This window comes from Macrobrachium rosenbergii, chromosome 13, assembly GCF_040412425.1.
Source record: "Macrobrachium rosenbergii isolate ZJJX-2024 chromosome 13, ASM4041242v1, whole genome shotgun sequence".
In the NCBI taxonomy this organism is placed as follows: Eukaryota; Metazoa; Arthropoda; class Malacostraca; order Decapoda; family Palaemonidae; genus Macrobrachium; species Macrobrachium rosenbergii.
This window is the reverse complement of record NC_089753.1, coordinates 38,768,913-38,789,715: the sequence shown is the minus strand read 5'-3', so window position 1 is coordinate 38,789,715 and position 20,803 is coordinate 38,768,913. Positions and strand designations below refer to the sequence as shown.

At 36.5% G+C, this 20,803-nt stretch overlaps 1 protein-coding gene and 1 long non-coding RNA gene across 4 annotated transcripts in view; one reads left to right on the top strand and one right to left on the bottom strand.

Annotated features, from left to right (window-relative positions):
• LOC136845216 (uncharacterized) overlaps positions 1-20,803 on the top strand; it is a 549,715-nt gene that overhangs the window by 296,362 nt on the left and 232,550 nt on the right. For both annotated transcript variants that reach the window (XR_010855110.1, XR_010855111.1), the window contains exon 2: positions 2,696-2,743. This is a non-coding gene — a long non-coding RNA (uncharacterized lncRNA). The remainder of the gene's footprint in view (positions 1-2,695; positions 2,744-20,803) is intronic.
• Positions 1-20,803, bottom strand: part of LOC136845214 (glutamate receptor ionotropic, NMDA 2B-like) — a 510,777-nt gene that overhangs the window by 304,797 nt on the left and 185,177 nt on the right. The window lies entirely within an intron of this gene.

Genomic DNA, 20,803 nt, shown 5'->3' with positions numbered 1-20,803 from the left:
TTTGCGGCGTGCTTAGTACAAGCCAGTTTGGGATTACCGTCAAAACATAAAAGACAGTAAATATCAAAAAGGTAATGACCCGCAAGAAATATTAGTCCTAGATAACGACGCCCGAAAACCCCCCTTGGGGGTCACTATCTAGGAAAGATCCGGAGAAGGAGGTCCGCAGGCAGGGCGATTTCCCTTACAGAACCAGCGTTATGACGGACTCGAGACCCGTAAGGAAGCTGATGAAATACCATTGCGGTAAGAAATTGCCCCCTAGTTTAAATGTACATTGATCTTTCAGTGTTTATGCAAACTTACATTTCGTATGTCATTCAACATTCTGTCGGTTTCAGTGTATTACAGAATTAAGAGCTTTTATTGATTACATTTTTGAGAGATCTTTCATTTTTACCTCTGCGTTCACCCGTATAAAAAAAAAATACGCCTCTGTGTTAGTGTTAATGTAAAATCCAATTTTATTTTCATTTCAATTTCGTTTCGCTATCGTTATACGAAAAACGTGACTGCGTTTCACTTTATACTACAACTGTCACGCATGCCACCTCCGCATTCATCTGCAATTTGCTTTCGCCGCATGCCAATTTTTTTTGTTAATTTCATTCGAGCTTTCATTTGACCGCATTCATCAGCTGTTGTTTGAGCTTGATCACCCATTGAAGCTTCAACTGTGTCACAAACTTGATTTGCTTACTATTAATGCTACAAAACTGCCACTCTTGAAGCTTACGTCGTATTGAATATAGAATTTAGGTCAAGGGCCAAGCACTGGGACCCATGAGGTCATTCAGCACTGAAACGGAATTGACAGTGAAAGGTTTGAAAGGTGTAACGGGAGGAAAAAGTCGCAGTTGCAGTATAGATCAATTGTTAGGAGAGGGTGGCAAGAAAGATGGAAGAAAGAGAATATGAAAGGAGGCACAGTAAAACGAACGAATGGGGTTGCAGGTAGGGGCCGAAGGCATGCTGCAAAGAACCTTAAATAATGCCTACAGTGCACCGCATGAGGTGCACTGTCGGCCCTAAACCCCCCCCCCCACCAACCCACAGGAAACTTCTTTCATTTGCCTTTGTAAAGAATTTACAACACAAAATAGGCTGTCACTTGCTTTTGTGAAGGTCCACAAAAACATCTGTCAATTTTGTTACGAAATTTTCAAAAAAAAAAAAAATGTGAAGCGCTTCCTCTTGTGAAGATCCACAAAAAAATTGTCAATTTTGTTACGAAATTTTCAACAACAAAAAATGTGAAGCGCTTGCTCTTGTGAAGATCCACAAAAAAATTGTCAATTTTGTTACGAAATTTTCAACAACAAAAAATGTGAAGCGCTTGCTCTTGTGAAGATCCTCAAAAAATCTGTCACTTTTTTACGAAATAAAAAAAAAAAAGTGGAGCGCTTGCTCTTGTGAACATGCATAAGAAAAATTCTGTCACTTTTGCTACGAAATTTTCAACATCAAAATCTGGAGCTCTTGCTTTTGTGAAGAAATTTTCTATAGAAAATAATCTGCCACTTGCTTTTGTTAAGATCCACAAAAAATCTGTCACTTTTGTGAAGAAATTTTCAACAACAAAAATCAGGATCTCTTGCCTTTGCAAAGAGGTTTTCAGCAGAAAAATCTGTCACTTTTGTTAAAAAAAAAAAAAAAAACAAAGCTCTTGCTCTTGTGAAAATCCACACAAAAAATCTGTCAATTTTGTGAAGAAATTTTCAACAACAAATTTCCAACAGAATAAAAGATTGTTTCTTACTCTTGTGAAGAGATTTTCAAAATATATATATATATATATATATATATATATATATATATATATATATATATATATATATATATATATATATATATATATATATATATATCTTAATGTGAAGAGATAATAAAAAAATCTGAGTCACTTGCTTTAGTGTAATCATTTTGAGTATTGAAAAATATCGTCGTATAATGTCTCATGTAAAGAGATCGTGCGACAAAAAAAAAAAAAAACAAGAAAACGAAAGAAAAAAATGGCTAAATGGTATTATGCCACGCAAGGACTCAAAGGCCGCACATCCTTTCAGGATAGCTTTGAATCCCAAAGTCTATTTGCCGGTCCTGATAACAAACACCTTTTGTTTAGAGGGACACGCCAAAACATGGTTTAACTGTTTTCTTGTAATAACGTGTTATCGCGGCAGAATTTACCAAAATTTTCTCCTAAACTTTCGAAAGAGATGAAGGGTTCACTAAGAGTGTTCTCTCTCTCTCTCTCTCTCTCTCTCTCTCTCTCTCTCTTTCTCTCTCTCTCTCTCTCCTTTTTGTTCTGTAATATATTTTATGTCATCAGCGTCCAATGTTGTTTACTGACGAAAACGGTACCACAGAAACTTAATGTAATTATTATTTTTAGTACCATTAACATAATTTCTATTTACTACTACTGCTGTTATTATTATTATTATTATTATTATTATTATTATTATTATTATTATTATTATTATTATTATTATTATTATTATTGAAACAAGGAGACCCTGTAACGAGGCTATAATATCGAGAATTATTATTATTATTATTATTATTATTATTATTATTATTATTATTATTATTATTATTATTATTATAGTTACAGATTTCATTATGTTATTATTGTCGAAACAAAACAGTGTAAAACGTATACTAATTTTATCATCGTTATTTTTCATTTCAGTTCTCTACTCTTGGATCGCCGCCGACCTGCCGGATGCGCGGTTTCAACGTGAGTACAGAAACTAAATATTTCATATATATTAAACTATACTGCATATGCATGACGGTATGTATTCATTGATTTATGTTAACGTACTGAATACCAGAAATGCGTATTTGATGTTGAAATTGTATTTTTATGTGTATGAAATATATGTATGTATGTGTGTATATATATGTATACACACATATGTATGGAAATATATACATGTATATATATATGTGTGTGTGTGTATGTGTTTGTGGTTATGGCGCTGTTTGTGACAATATGCAGATTTCATCTGTGCACCAGCTACCGGGTTACATGAGAGCCAGGAATAGTAAACTTTCCGTCAGCGTTGAAAAAAAAAATGTCCGCAGTTTCGCCGGATACCAGTACCAAAAATTGAGATACCGAAGTTCAGATTTGATGTGCAAGGGTGAGTGTAATTATTATTATTTTTTTTTTTTTTTTGTCATAAAGAAACAGTTTTTTTTTTTTATTACTGTGATGGAGGGATATCATTCGAATGATTAACTAGTTTTTGTGAAGGAAAAAATTTTTCATCAAAAGGAGGGAGTTGTTGGTAAATATTTTATTTCATTTTTGAAGTACTAAAGACGTTCATTGCTAAATGTTATCGTTTTTCTTAAAAAGAAGCAGCGTCGACCGCGTGGTTTTGTATGGCAGTCGGTTATTATTTATTATTATTTAGAATATCAACCATATTCATGTGGAACAATCCTTAGGGGGCCACTGACATGAAATTCAAGTTTCCAAAGAATATGGTTTTCATTTGAAAGAAGCAACAGCAGGTAATAGGAGTAGAGAGAGAAGAGATCAGTTATTGGAAAAGAAAAAGTAACTTAACGGATTAATAAATAGGTAAAAATGTAAGTAATTTATTAAAACGCAAGGAGAATTGTTTTAGGGTAGTAATGCGTTGCATTATGTACGACAAACAATCGAGACCACGAACAGTAATTTGTCTGGTATGATGGGGATCAAGGAAACTTCTGCAGAAGGGTGCCACGAATGTTATCTCGTAAGTAGAAGTTGGCTGTCGCGAAAACCTCCACCAAACTTTTGAACTTTCACTGAACTTTTGAACTTCCACCAAACTTTCGAAATTCCACTAAATTGCTGAACTTCCAGTAAACCTTGGAACTTCTAGTAAACCTCTGAACTTCCATTAATTACCAAACTTCCAGTAAACCTTTGAACTTCCACTAAATTGCTGAACTTCCAGTAAACCTTTGAACTTCCACTAAATTGCTGAACTTCCACTAAGCTTTCGAACTTCCAGTAAATTGCTGAACTTCCACTAAACTTTCGCACTTCCACTAAATTTCTGAACCTCCAATAAATCTTTGAACTTCTAGTGAACCTTTGAACTTCCACTAAATTTCTGAACTTCCAGTAACCCTTTGAAATTCTAGTAAACCTTCGAATTCCCACTAAATTGCTGAACTTCCAATAAATTTTCGAACTTCCACTAAATTGCTGAACTTCCAGTAAACCTTTGGACTTCTAGTAAACCTTTGAGCTTCCACTAAATTTCTGAAATTCCAGTAAACCTTTGAACTTCTAGTAAACCTTTGAACTTCCACTAAACTTTTGAACTTCCGCTGCACTTTTGAGTTTCCACTAAATTGCTGAACTTCCAGTAAACCTTTGAACTTCCACTAAAATGCTAAACGTCCAGCAAACTTCTGAACCTCCAGCAAACCTCTGAACTTCCACTAAGCCTTTGAACTCCCAGTAAACTTCTGAATCGTTTCCGACTGATGAGATTTTTTATAGGAGATTTAATACCCAGGACGAGACAGGGATTCACCTCTTTGATCTGGCATCAAAGATTCAAAGCAAGCAAAGGAAACACCAAGTTTTTCCACTTGCCAAATAACTCAAGCAAGTTGTGTCTGTCAGCGAGGCAATGGTCTGTGATGTTTAGAATTCTGAGGATGTTATTTTCGTAGACAGTTGAGGAAATTGCACAACAATCACTGAGGAGTGTTACGCATCAGAGTTACGACAACTGGAGAAAGAATTAAAAAAAAAACACAGAGGAATGCTGTGAACAGCATGTTGTACTGGAGGACAATGTCCCTATTTACACAGTAGGGTTGACCGTGGCAAAAACTACTACATGTACTTTGGATTATTATTATTATTATTATTATTATTATTATTATTATGATTATTATTATTATTATTATTATTACTATTATTATTATTAAGATGATGAACCCTTTTCATAGGGAACAAGCCCACAGGGGCCACTGACTTGAAATACAAGCTTCCAAAGAATATGGTGTTCATTAGAAAGAAGTAACAGAAAGAAGAGAAGGAACTCAAAACTCTGGTGTCCATAATTTTGGAGAGTATCTAGAGGTCTTAGGATGCACCCCTCTCCTGAGACAGGATGGCAATGCTTGAACATCGGTGGATTAAGGGTACTGAAAGATGAGCTTGATGGCGCGTGCTACGCTGCGCTGGAACCCGGCGCTGCCCGTCATGTGTCCCCTACCCTCCCGATCTCCTACCTACCCCGCCCCCACCCGGGCGAGACAAACAGGTTTGCAGGAGGAGGGTGGATGTGTCATGTGTCCCCTACCCTCCCGATCCCCTACCTACCCGCCCCACCCGGGGCGGACAAACAGGTTTACAGGGGGGAGGGTGGATGTGTCATGCCTCCCCTACCCTCCCAATCCCGTGCCTACCCCGCCCCCACCCGGGGCGGACAAACAGGTTTGCAGGGGGAGGGTGGATGTGTTATGTCTCCCCTACCCTCCCAACCCCCTACTTACCCAGCCTCCACCCGGGGCGGACAAACAAGAACGATCCACTCAGATTTTATTATAGGAGATAATATAAGAACTGCCCCTTTTGGGACGATTTTATTAAAGAGATCGAGAACGTTTTGTTTTGTGGTTTGTATCTTGTTCTTCTTTTTGCCTTTTCCATACATGTGTGTGCACATTCTCAGTAATAATAATAATAATAATAATAATAATTCAACCCCTCCTCCTGCCTGAGGCCCTCACCGAGCGTGGCGACTGTCGGAGCAACATCGTCGACCGGCGCCTGAGGGAAGCGGCTAAGGAACTGAGAGAACATGAGGACAAAGGTCCAAGGAATATTGACGACATCAAGCGTGAGACTAACAGGGTTATTGAAACAGTCAATGCTGCCTCTAACGCCCTCCTCTTAATAATAATAATAATAATAATAATAGTAGTAGTAGTAGTAGTAGTAGTAGTAGTAGTAGTAGTAGTAGTAGTAGTAGTAGCAATACGTTCGCTGTGCCACCGGTCGTTCGATAATTGATCACCAAAACTAAGCTTCAACACGCGAATGAGTGAGTGATCACTAAGGAAAAACCAGACGTCGTCGGCACATGACCCCTGTGAACATCCACGGGACAGGGCAAGGGGCTGGCAACCTCATCCCAAAAATACTTGCCAAAATTCGGAAGGGTAGAGCCTTCTGGCGCCAACCCCCTCTAAGGAGGAAAAGGACAATTTTGAGAGAGTAAAAATCTGACAAGCCTAAACACGAGGTCCAGGTAAATAACGAAGGATTTGTTGGAGAGAAGACCGAGGCAGGTTGGGGGCGCGTGCTTGCTTGGTGGCGGAGTTGGAAGTGAGGAGATGGAGAATAGAGGGAGGAAGCGATGGAGGAAGAGGAATTTGATTAACAAGAGGTGAAAGAGAACGGACTATGTTGAGAGGAGGTCTGTGAGAAGGAATGGGAGAGGGAGGGCTAAAATTGAACGCAATATGAAGAAGAATATTGGAGAGAGGAGGAGGAGGAGAAGAAATAGAAATGAGAAGAAGAATAGGACCAGAAGAAGCAATATGATTGGGAGGACGGGGGGAGGAGAAGGAACAAGAGAAATAGAATTTGTAGGAAGAAGAGGAGGAGAAATGTGAATATAAGGAAATAGAATAGTTGGACCAAGAGAAGTAGAATCAATTTAGAAAACGGGAGGAGGAGAAAGAGGAGAAATACGATCAGAATAAGATAGAAGAGAAGGAAAAATAAAACCGATTCGAAAGAGAAAGAAATGGAGCAGGAGAAAAAGTAAAAAAAAAAAGGTAAAAAAATAACAGAAGAAGAAAGGAATAATTATAGAACTGTGAGACGGTAAAATAAGGGAAAAAACATAATTAATATAATAACTAATATTAGTCGGAGCAAGGAGCAAGAGAAAAAGTAAAAAAATAACAGAAGAAGAAAGGAATAATTACAGAACTGTGAGGCTGTAAAATAAGGGGGAAGGAACATAATTAATATGTGTTGGAACAAACATTGTTATGAAAACCATGTGGGGGGAAAAAAGGCTTTCCGGTACTAATAGAAGACCGTATTATTTGAAGGATTAATTACTGGGGCAAGCGGGTAATATTATTTTCCCTTCTCGGTGGGCGCTGTTTACCAAGAGTAATGAAAGGGACACGTGTGGCGTTCAGATGGATATAACAGTGGCGTTAAATGGATTATCTGCTCACATGGAAATTCGGTTCAAAATGGAAATTTGACTCAGATTGATATTGGAAATTTTGCGCAGATTTGTATTGGAAATTTTACTCAAATTGATTTTGGAAATTTTACTCAAATTGATGTTGGAAATTTTACTCAAATTTACGTTGGAAATTTTACTCAAATTGGTATTGGAGATTCGGCACAAATTGGAAATTTTATTCAAATAATTATTGGAAATTTTACTCAAATTGGGTATTGGAAATTGGGCTCAAATCGGAAGTTGGGCTCGAATCAGAAATTGAGCTCAAATTGGAAATTGGGCTGAAATGGGAAATTGGGCTCAAATGGAAATTTGACTCAGACTGGATATTCGACATTAATAGTTATTATATAGAGGTAGGTTTTACCTTAATTAAGATTTTACCGAATTGGAAATTTTACCGAACGGGAAACTTGACCAAAAATTGGAATTTATACGCAATTGGAAATTTTGCCCTTTGAGTATTTTACTGGGATGAAAAATTTTACATATATGGAAGTTTCGACCAATCGGAATTTTATCGAAATCAAAAATTTTACTTTGAAAAAAAATTGCCGGAATGAAAAATATGCCGAAATCAAAATTTTATCCTAAAGAAAGTTCTACTTAATATTCTATCGAAATCAAAATTTAAATCCCCCAAGAAAAAAAAATACCGAAATGATAAATATACCGAAATCAAAATTTTATCAAAAAAAGGAAATTCTATTCAAGTAAATATTCTATCGAAATCAAAATTTAACCACACTCCCAACAAAGCAAAAATTACCGAAATGATGAATATACCGAAATCAAAATTTTATATATTTAACACCACTCCCAACAAAGCAAAAAATTACCGAAATGATAAATATACCGAAATCAAAATTTTATATATATATATATATATATATATATATATATATATATATATATATATATATATATATATATATATATATATATATATATATATAAAAGAAATTCTACCCAAATCAAAATTCTATCGGAATAAAAATTTTAGCTGTAAATAAGAATGGCACCAAATGCGGCGAATTTTAACCACGTGGAAACTTTTCCTTTCGTGGAAATTTTCTGCCGGAATCGGCAATCGATTTTTCGGCTCAATTTAATACATTTTACGGTTTCATTTCCACATTCTCCTCCAGCGAAGTGGTTCCAGGTCTTCGGGAAGACAGACGTGGAGGAATTTTTAATTAAATTCTTTAAATGCTCGTTTAAATGGTTACTTGAAGGCTGAGAATTATGCGTATATCAATTTCTCATTAAGTATTAATTATAATACATTTTGTTTGCTCACAGTTTTTTAGTTTTCTGAAAAGAAAACTGTTGTGCCGGCTTTGTCTGTCCGTCCGCACATTTTTCTGTCCGCACTTTTTTCTGTCGGCACTTTTTCTGTCCGCTCTCAGATCTTAAAAACTACTGAGGCTAGAGGGCTGCAAATTGGTATGTTGATCATCCACCCTCCAACCATGAAACGTACCAAATTTCATCCCTCTAGTCCCAGTAGTTTTTATTTCATTCAACGTTAAAATTAGCCATTATCGTGCGTCTGGAAACGATATAGGCCAGGCCACCACCGGGCCTTGGTTAAAGTTTCATGGGCCGCGGCTCATACAGCATTAACCCGAGACCACCGAAAGATAGATCTATTTTCGGTGGCCTTGATTGTACGCTGTACAGAAAACTCGATTGCGCCGAAGAAACATCGGCGCGTTTTTTACTTGTTTTCTAAAAGAGATTAGTCTTCTCCTGGCGATGAGAAGAATTTAATTAAGAGGTAGTGACGTTTTAAAGCTTTTTAATAACTGTGTTTATTTTGGTTTATTTTTCATTAATTGTTAGGCGAGCATGATTATCACTAGGATTAAAAGGAAGGTTTATAAAATTTTATAACATTTTACAGCGTAATTTTTAGAGTACGTATTATTATTAGAAATTGTTTCCGCTGATAATTTCCTACTGCTATAAAGTTCATTTCATATTACAGCTTATTATAATTTTTTCAACGCATATACAGTAAGGCAGCTATTTGAAGTTAGTTTATTCTTTTTAATTTAGATATGGAGAAGTAGCTGTTGATCAGCTATTTGGCTTTTGATTGTAATTTGTTTTATTGACTTCTTTCCTTTATCCATTTTAATCGGAAGAGTAGGACTTTTCTCAATGGGCAGAAGAGAATGAAAAGAGAAAAAGTTGAAGGAATAATGGGAATGGGAATAGGAATAGGATAGGAAGGAACAGAAGGAAAACAAGAAAAAAGGAATAGGTTTCGGAATACATGGAGGAAAGGGCTTGAGATTTGGAGGAACAGACAGTATAGGGGAAATAGGATTTGGAGGAGCAGATGGGTGGGAGAAATAGGATTTGGAGAAACAGAGAGTATCGGAGAAATAAAGGTTTGGAGGAACAGATGGGTACGAGGAATAGGATTTGAAGGAACAGACGGCTAGAAGGATTTGGAGGAACAGGCAGCGTAGAAAGAATAGCATATGGAGGAACAGATGGCGTAGTGGGAATAGGATCTGGAGGAACAGACAGCATAGAAAGAATAGGATTTGGAAAGATAGGCAACAAAGGAGGAATAGGATTTGGAGGAACAGATTGCGTAGTCGGAATAGGATTTGGAAGAACAGAGAGCATAGTCAGAACAAAGTATTTGGAGGAACTGACCGAGCACTCGGAATAGGATTCGGTGGAACAGACAGCATAGTCAGAATAGGATTTGGAGGAACGGACGGCATAGGAGGAATAGAATTTGGAGGAGGAGAGCGCTTAGGGAAAATAAGATTTGGAGGAACAGACAGCATAGAAGGAATAGGATTTGGAGGAAAAGACGGCGTAGAAAGAACAGGATTTGGAAGAACAGACTGCATAGAAGGAACAGGATTTGGAGGAAAAGACGTCGTAGAAAGAATAGGATTCGGAGGAACAGACGGCATAGAAGGGGAGGGATTTGGAAGAAGAGATGGAAGAATAAGTATACCACTCGAAAGATGAGGAGGAAGAAGAGAAGGAGAAGGAAATGGAGTAGAAACAGGAGATTCAGGAGTCAAGAAGAAGGCCAACCTTAGGAGTAGCATTCAGGAATGAGGAATGCACGGTGACGGAACACCTCACACCGCGAGGATTAATGGCTTTGGCGAGCGTGTAATTTTCCCTTCCCAACAAACACTGTTTGGCCTGAGCCACGAAGGGAAAATAGGTCACGTGGGAAAACAGGTCACGTTGGTGTTAGCTGGAAATTTTACCAAACTGGAGATTCTACTGAATCGAAAATTCCTCCGGTGAAATTGACATTTTACCGGAATGGACATTTTTACCGTGCTAATTCTGCCAATTGGAAATTTTACCAATTTGGGAAGTCTGTCGAAATGGAAAGTCTACCAACTGAAAATTCTACCGAAGACTAAATTCCGCCAAAAGGAGATTTTACCGGAATACAGTTTTTACTAAATGGATGATAGATCCAAATGGATCTTCTACCGAAATCATCTCCCGGTAAATAATAATACTAAAGGAGAAACAAATCCGCAGTTATGTATATGTACATATATTTAAAGATAAATCTGTACAGAAAGCTTTCGGGAAACTTCTATTTCCCTTTTCAATCTCACTGAAAAGTTGAATCGAACAGTTTGCCGAAAGCTTTTGTACAGATTCATCTTTAGATATATGTGCATATACATAACTGCGGATTTGTTTCTCCATTTTAAGACTCACGCTACTGTGAATATTTTTTAATAGCACTAATAATAATAATGTGGATTAATGTATTACTTGAAAGAGTCCAGAAGCATCTGCTGTCATATAATGCACCAAAAGTGAACTAGCAGTTAAAATCAGAATCCAGAAGCAACTGCTGTCGTATTATGTACCAGAAGTGAACTAGCAGTTAAAACCAGAATCCAGAAGTAATTGCTGTCGTATTATACACCAAAAGTGAACTAGCAGTTAAAGTCAGAATCCAGAAGCAACTGTTGTATTATACACCAAAAGTGAACTAGCAGTTAAAATCAGAATCCAGAAGCAACTGCTGTCGTATTATACACCAAAAGTGAACTAGCAGTTAAAATCAGAATCCGGAAGTAACTGCTGTCATATAATGCACCAAAAGTGAACTAACAGTTAAAATCAGAATCCAAAAGCAACTGCTGTCATATAGTGCACCAAAAGTGAACTAGCAGTTAAAACAGAATCCAGAAGCAATTGCTGTCGTATTATGCACCAAAAGTGAACTAGCATTTAAGTCAGAATCCAGAAGCAACTGCTGTCGTATTATACACCAAAAGTGAACTAGCATTTAAGTCAGAATCTAGAAGCAACTGCTGTCATATAATACACCAAAAGTGAACTGGGATTTATTTCTATTTTACGAAACCAACAATGAAAAAGGATGAGTCTGCCTCCCTTAGATATTAATGATTTCTGTTCCTTAATTCTTGTGCTCCATTTACTCACCCTTATCGTGCAGAGTTATTAAATTAAAAAAAATGTATAATAACTAGAAATTATAGTAAGCATGTTGGTGGCGACATAAGTAAAGATACAAAAGTTCACCTGATTAACTTTACTGAATAAACTTCCATTTACACCAACAGAAAGGACGACAAAGCTTGGCTGTTAATTAATTAATCCTTCGAACTAAAATCCGGGCAACATCAATCTCGATTAATCTGTGAAACATGCAAATGGCTTCGTGAATAAGGAAGAGAGAGAGAGAGAGAGAGAGAATATTTGCAAAGTAAACTGTTACCGTATTTAATAGGGAAAAATAAATTTTATAATAAACTAGTGGCATAGGATGTGTGTGTGTGTGTGCATGAGAGAGAGAGAGAGAGAGAGAGAGAGAGAGAGAGAGAGAGAGAGAGAGAGAGAGGAGCGAGAATTTTCAAAAGAAACTGTTACCATAATATTTGAGAGAAAATTGTATAATTAACTGGATGTATAGCATCTTTGTGTGTGTGTGTAAGAGAGAGAGAGAGAGAGAGAGAGAGAGAGAGAGAGAGAGAGATTAATAACTAGATGAATTGCTATATAAGATCATAGGACAGATGAGCATCCAACTGCTCTATAGTTGAGCTGATGACTGTCTCTATGCTGTCAGTAATAGCTTTTCAGCGTGTACCCAAAATCCAGTGTAATATAAAAGAAAGTGTAATACACAAAATCCAGTGTGATATAAAGTAAAATGTAATACACTGCTGCGCAATACCAATTTTCATTCCCGTACGGATGATGCTTTTCCATAACGTGACTGGCCAACATGTCAGATACTCGTGCTCCAATTTTAGGGGGACTGATGGAGGCTTATATGTGGCTATTCGGCTGCATTTTTTTTCTTTTTTTTTTAGTGTATGGTATATTATCATGGTTTTTGGTCTTTTTAGCAGTTTTACTGTTTTGAGTGCATTGTAATGAATGTTTCCTTTTTTGTGTTTTTATTTTTATCACGCTAATTTTTTCTGCATTATGGGTTTGTAATTGTTTCATTTTTTTTGGAGTGTACTGATTTTATTTTTCTTTAGTCTTTTTTATAATGCTTTAATTTTTTTTTTTATTCAGTTCCCTGTATAATTTCCTATTTCGATTTTTAGTTTTTTTTATCCACTCTTTAGTTTATTACCTCTTACATTAATTATTTATATTAATTAATTAACCTGTATGTTGCCCCTACTTTTATCATCGCTTAATTACGACGTCTGGAATTTACATTCAACGCCTTTGTTCTTTTTTTATAATAATAATAATAATAATAATAATAATAATAATAATAATAATAATAATAATGTTGAAACAGTAGTTTTCATTATTATTATTATTATTATTATTATTATTATTATTATTATTATTATTATTATCATTATTATTATTATTATAACAACTTGATATCTTGATAAACAAAGCATAGACCCATATAACACAGGAGAATGGAGAGAAGTAAAAAAATAATTGAAAATAACAACACAAAGTTAAATTATTCAACCACAGACATGAAAATTAAGAAAAAAAAAATAGATGATAAGGTTAAATCATTCATCCACAAACTTGAAGGTTATAAATAAATAGATGAAAATAGCAAAACAAATAAAATCAAATGATTCAGCCACAAACATGAAAGTTAAGAAAAAATGATGAAAAAAACAAAACAATTAAAGTTAGATAATTCAACCACAAACATGAAAGTTAAGAAAAAATAGATAAAAATAAGAAAACAAATAAGGTTAAATCATTCAACCACAAACATGAAAGTTAAGAAAAAATAGATTAGAATAAAAAAAAACAAATGAGGTTAAATAATTCAACCTCAAACATGAAAGTTAAGAAAAAAAGATTAAAATAAAAACAATTAAGGTTAAATAATTCAACCCCAAAATGAAAATTAAAAGAAAATAGATGAAAATAACAAAACAAATAAAATTAAATGATTCAACCACAAGCATGAAAGTTAAGAAAAAATAGATTAAAATAAAAAACAAAGTTATATGACTCAACCACAAACATGAAAGTTAAGAAAAAAAATAGATGAAAATTAGAAAACAAATGAGGTTAGATAATTCAACCACAATCATGAAAGTTAAGAAAAAATAGATTAAAATAAAAAACAAGTAAGGTTAAATAATTCAACCACAAACATGAAAGTTAAAAATAGATGAAAATAACAAGACAAATAAAGTGAAATGATTCAACCACAAACATGAAAGGTAAGAAAAAAAATAGATGAAAATAAAAAAAAAAACAAGTAAAGTTAAATCATTCAACCACAAACATAAAAGTTAAGAAAAAAATAGATGAAAATAGAAAAAAAACAAATAAAGTTAAATCATTCAACCACAAACATGAAAGTTAAAAACAATTACATGAAAATAACAAGACAAAGTTAAATAATTCACCCACATACGTGAAATAACGTAATTTTAAGCAGTGATGCAAGGCATTTAAACCAGCATTTCATCCCGTCTTAAACTCTCCGAAGCCGATTAGTTTACAGCAATTCTTACGAAGTAGCTTAATTGCTTAATTTCTCTGGCACTTGGCAACTCCGCCCGTGCACCTTAGCAACAAGTGTCAACTTTCTTTGCTTAAAAGTTTCCTCACGTTTTTTTCATCGGTGTGATTGTTGTCTCAGTTCATTATGGACGAGTTTGTTCTTCCTTCTTTTTTTTTGTGTTTTTGTTTCACCTTGTCCTTTTAGTTTTCTGCCAAAGAAAACTGTTGAGATGCCTTTGTCTGTCCGTCCGCACTGTTCTCTGTCCGCACTTTTTCTGTCCGCCCTCAGATCTTAAAAACTACTGAGGCTAGATGACTGCAAATTCGTATGTCGATCATCCACCCTCCAATCATCAAACATACCAAATTGCAGCCCTCTAGCTCAGTAGTTTTTATTTTATTTAAGGTTAAAGTTAGCCATAATCGTGCTTCTGGCAACGATATAGGCCATGCCACCACCAGGCCGTGGTTAAAGCTTCATGGGCCGCGACTCATACAGCATTATACCGAGACCACCGGAAGATAGATCTGTTTTCGGCGTCCTTGATTATACGCTGCACAGAAAACTCGATTGCGCCGGAAAAACTTCGGCGCATTTTTCGCTTGTTTAGCGTTGTGATTGTTATCGCCTTTCATTGTTTTAGCAGTTGGCCATTGTGCATTATTCAAAGATTTTTTAACTGTTTTATTGATTTGTTGTTTTTGCTTTCTATCTTATTCTAGTCAAGTTTGTTCCTATTTTCTCTTGCTTTTGCTGTTGTTCGTTTTTTCATTACACGACAGCTAGTTCACCTGTTCTCAAGATTTTGTTGTTTTCATATTTCTTTATACAAAAGTTTGTTCCCATTGTCTCGTGCTTTTGCTATTGTTCGTTTTTCATTATACATTTGTTAGTTCACCAATTCTCAAGGTTTTTGTTGTTTTCATATTTCTTTACACAAAAGTTTGTTCGCCTTTTGTCGTGTTGTTTGTTGTTCGCTTTTCATTATACAAGTTTGTTAACCTATTCTCGAGTCTTCTGTTTATTCACTTTTCATTATACAACGGTTTGTTCACCTTTTCATGTATTTTGTTGTTGTTCGCTCTTCCTTATACACCTATCTCGTGTTTGTTGTTTTTTGCTTTTCATTATGCAAAAGTTTGTTTACCTTTTCTAGTGTGTTTATTACTGTTGTTTGCTTTTCATTATACAAAAGTTTGTTTACCTTTTCCAGTGTGTTTATTGCTGTTGTTCGCTTTTCATATTTGTTCGCCTTTTCTCGTGTTCACTGTTGTTTCTTCAGAAGTTTGTTCACCTTTTCTCATTATACGAATGTTGTTCACCTGTTCTCATCGGATTGCTTCTGGCAGACAATATTTTTCTTTATATGTATGTCACTTTGTTTGCTTGTTTTTATATATGTCTGCCTGTCAGTCCACAACCTCTGTCAAAAGCTGATTAACTTATCAACGGATTATGTGAGGGCCATGATGCTGCAGCAGTTAATGAGTAAATAATATGGTCTTTCTACCATTATCATGAAGTAATATAAATTTGAATTATATTTTCATCGACACTACCTGTCCCCGGAAATGAAACTGTCAAAACAATATGCTTGAGTGGAGACCAAATTTCCCATCATTGTTATTTCCGCTTCAGTCTTGGCTGTTACCGAGGCTCTACATTCACCCAGCTTGATTACAAGAGAAGCTCTTCAGCTTTATGGCGGGAATAGAGCTCGTTTCCCACTGATCTAGTCGTGCGGCAGAGAATCCTGTTTCAAGAAAGATGGATTCATTGCCTTTCCTCCTGACCGTTCAAAATCATTTGTTCTTTTGGTGTTTCTTAGTTTTGATTGGCAACTGATGTGCCAAATGAAATTAGCACTTATTACGCTCGTGATTAGAGCTCGTTTTCCATTAAGGCTGCCACCAACAATGCTATTACGACAGACCTATTTCCATGGTCCTTCTGGTTGTCCAGATTGGTAGCTGTTCTCCCTAGCTATAAGTTCTTCATTGGAGGGGTGGCTAAAGCTCTCGGCTAGCACGCTGTTGGCCCAGCGTTCGAGTCTCCGACCGGCCAATGAAGAATTAGAGGAATTTATTTCTGGTGATAGAAATTCATTTCTCGTCATAATGTGGTTCGGATTCTGCTGGGTAACCAGTTGGTTCTTAGCCACGTAAAACAAATCTAATCCTTCGGGCCAGCCCTAGGAGAGCTGTTAATCAGCTCAGTGGTCTGGTTAAACTAAGATATACTTAACTTCTCCCTAGCTATGGTGGTGTCTGCGTTCAAGCTATGCCAGAGTTTAACGAATGCTCATGAGCTGCTTGAACGCGGTGCAGTTAGAATTCAGCTTTAATCTTTAAGATCTTTCTTTAGGAATTTATGTCTTTCATCAGAGTGGGCCGATAAGATTTTGGAAATTATATTTTAAGTACTCTGACCCTTTCCAGTACAACAATAAAGATGAATGCGGTAGTGATTGTGGTGATGGTAAGTAAAAAGGAAATTACACAGTTGTAGATTTTGATAGTTATACATTAAAGCAAAGCACGCAGTCATATTCATATTCATATATATATATATATATATATATATATATATATATATATATATATATATATATATATATATATATATATATGTGTGTGTGTGTGTGTGTGTGTGTGTGTGTGTGTGTGTGTGTGTGTATGTGTGTGTGTATGTATAATCTACTGGTCACTTTTACCAGATACATATGTAATTCTAATAGATCACAGTCTCTTCAATTTCTTGCGTTTGATCTCACGGCTTTGTAGTTATAAGCATATCCAAAAAAACGCGAAGAATTCGAGAAGTTAAGAGGGCATTGTGGCTATTAGAATTACACACACACACACACACACACACACACACACACACACACACACACACACACATATATATATATATATATATATATATATATATATATATATATATATATATATATATATATATATATATATATATACATACATATATATATATATATATATATATATACACTACACTCATATATATTCAGTATTTTTCCCTTGTAATAAAAATCTTCATTCCTCTCCTTTCGAATTACGAAATACTGCATATTCAATTTTTATTTCAATTTGGCCAAAATGGCATTTTGGCCCGGCCGTGTCAAATATTTCAAACTGGAATATTGTAAGTCGACAAACCGCTGTGCTGCCGTCGCTGGTGATATGAATACCGGCAATTCGTGATGTTATGGTCGTGTAGAAATGAGAACGAGGTGGTTTTCATTTAACGGATTCTCGCTGGGTTGGACGCGCGTGCGCATATTTGCGCGAGCGTGTGTGTGCGTGTGTGTGAGTGCGTGTGTCGCGATACGTATCCTCATTTAGGGTGTGTTCACATGTCGGTGACATGTCGCATACTCATCACAGATTTATTGCATACTTGTCACAGACTCTTATCACAAACGTATTGCATACTTATCACAAACTTATCGCATACATATCACACACTTATCGCATACATATCACAAACTTATTGCATACTTATCACAACCTATTGCATACTTATCACAAACTATTGCATACATATCACAAACTTATCGCATACATATCACAAACCATGACATACTTATCAGAAGCTTATCGCATATTTGTCCCAAACTCATTGCATCTTATCACAAACTTATCGAATACATATCACAAACTTATTACATACTTGTCACAAACTTAGTGTATAGTTATCACAAACTTATCACATACATGTCACAAACTTATCACATACCTGTAACAAACTTATTGTATACTTATCACAAACTTATCACATACATATCACAAACCATTGCATACTTATCACAAACTTATCACATACTTGTCACAAACTCATTACATACTTATCACAAACTTATCAAATACACATCACAAACTTATTACATACTTGTCACAAACTTAGTGTATACTTATCACAAACTTATCACATTCATATCACAAATTTATTGCATACCTGTCACAAACTTAGTGTATACTTATGACAAACTTATCACATACATATCACAAACTTATCACATACTTGTCACAAACTTACTGTATACTTATCACAAACTTATCGCATACATATCATATACTTATCACAAACTTACCACAGACTTACCACAAACTTATTTCATACATATCACAAACTTATTGCATACTTATCACTAACTTCTCTCATACTTATTACAAACTTATAGCATACATTTCACAAACTTATCATATACCTATCACAAACTTACCTCGTACTTGTCACAGACGTACTTGTCACAGACGTACTTGTCACAGACAAGTTGGAAATAAGTCAACGACTGCATGTGGTGAAGGAATCTTTAGCAAATGCTAGATAATCCTATGAAGCACTTGTTAGACACCAATACATTGTTGACTTGTATTCAGCATGTTCGTGATATGTGTCTGATAAGTTGCAGACATGTGTTTATGACTTGCTTGGTCTGGTATGCATTGCCTAATTAGCCTTACTTAATAGTATCCACTGTTCTTTGTGTATGTACCTTGATTTATTTTGGTTTGAGTTAAAGATGAATAAAATGTTACGAGTGGTATGTTTGGGTTTTTATAATTCATAGAAGAGTTCAGAGTTCTCAGCCACGAGGAGCTGAGCATTATAACTTTTACGAGCTTGATGGCGCGCACTATGCTGCAATAGAACCCGGCGCTGCTCGTCATGTTTCCCCTGCCCTCCCGATCCCTTACCTACCCCGCCCCCACCCATGGCGGACAAACAGGTTTTCAGGAGGAGGGTGGATGTGTTATGTCTCCCCTACCTTCCCGATCCCCTGCCTACCCCACCCCCACCTGGGACGGACAAACAGGTTTACGGGAGGAGGGTGGATGTGTCATGTCTTTCCTACCCTACCGATCACCTACCTACCCCGCCCCAACCCAGGGCGGTCAGACAGGTTTGCAGGAAGAGGGTGGATGTGTCATGTCTGTCCTACCTTCTCGATCCCCTACCTACCCCACCCCCACCTGAGACGGACAAACAGGTTTGCAGGAGGAGGGTGGATGTGTCATGTCTTTCCTACCCTACCGATCCCCTACCTACCCCGCCCCCACCCTGGGCGGATAAACGGGAAAGATCCACTCGGATTTTATTATTATAGATCTTGTATAAATCAATGACTTTAAGGGAAAAATGACAAACAAACAAAGGAATTGAGCGACAAAAATTGTTAAAACTGTCGACGAACTTGGACGAAAAATTCCTCGAGAGTGAAGGCCATTATTTTTACAAGGAGATTTGAATACAATTCTCTCTCTCTCTCTCTCTCTCTCTCTCTCTCTCTCTCTCTCTCTCTCTCTCTCTCTCTCTCACGTCGAGTAAACGTTATTTAAGAAGACAGACATTTCTTTTATTTTCTGTTTTTTTCATTTTTACTTGAAGATTTTTTTATTACTGACAAGTCTAATTTGGAGTGGCTCTCTCTCTCTCTCTCTCTCTCTCTCTCTCTCTCTCTCTCTCTCTCTCTCTCTCTCTCTCTCTCTCTCCTTCTTTTGCATATGTTGGCGTGCCCAGCTTTTACTGCAGATTAATCCAATTCGAACATTCTTTTTCCCCTTTGAAACACTAGAAGTCTTGCTAGTCAATTAGCCACCATTAGTTGAGAGGGTGCCATCACTCTTTTTTTACTTTTGTGTCATCTCTTTTCTTCTGCTACTTCTTCCCTTTTTATTCTTCTTTTTCTTCCCATACTTATTCTTCGTCCATTTTTAGTCTTTATTTTTTTTGTTCTTATCCACTTGCTGTTCTTCCTTCTTCCTATCTTCTATCTCCCGTTCTTCCCTTTTCTCCTTCTGTTTCAGATTTTCCTAACTTCTATACTTCTCTTTCTTCTTATTTTATTTCTTTCCTTTCCTTCTCCGTCTTTCCCCCATTTCAACTCCTATTCCTATTCCTATTCCTATTGCTGTTCATCCTTGTCCTCCTTACTGTCCCTCTTATCTTCCTTAAACTCCTCTTCCCAGAATTTCCACCTTGTGTAAAGAAGAGGCAGGAACGACTTCAGGAATTCAACATTTTGGAACAGTCTTTGGAGTCCATCCGGATTCTCGCTATATTTTTGGTCGAAAACGTCAATTGAATATTCATGTATTTTGGAGGATTTCTCTCTCTCTCTCTCTCTGTCTCTCTCTCTCTCTCTCTCTCTCTCTCTCTCTCTCTCTCTCTCTCTCTCTCTCAGGAATATCCTTCAGTTTATTTCATGAATTTCGAAGTTTTCGGAGGTAATTTCTTTGATAAGTTTCTAAATGTTAATATGAAGAGCTTGTTGGTTCGCGCTACGTGCGCTGGAACCCGGCGCTGCTGTCTCCCCTACCCTCCCGATCCCCTACCTACCCCGCCCACACCCGGGACGAACAAACAGGTGTGCAGGAGGAGGGTGGATGTGCCCCTTACCCTCCCGCTTCCCTGCCTACCCCGCCCCCCACCTGGGGCGGACAAACCAGTTTGCAGGGGGTGGGTGGCTGTGTCATGTCTCCCCTACTGTCACCCGGGGGAGGACGAACAAGATCCACTCGGATTTTATTATTATAGATAGCAAAAA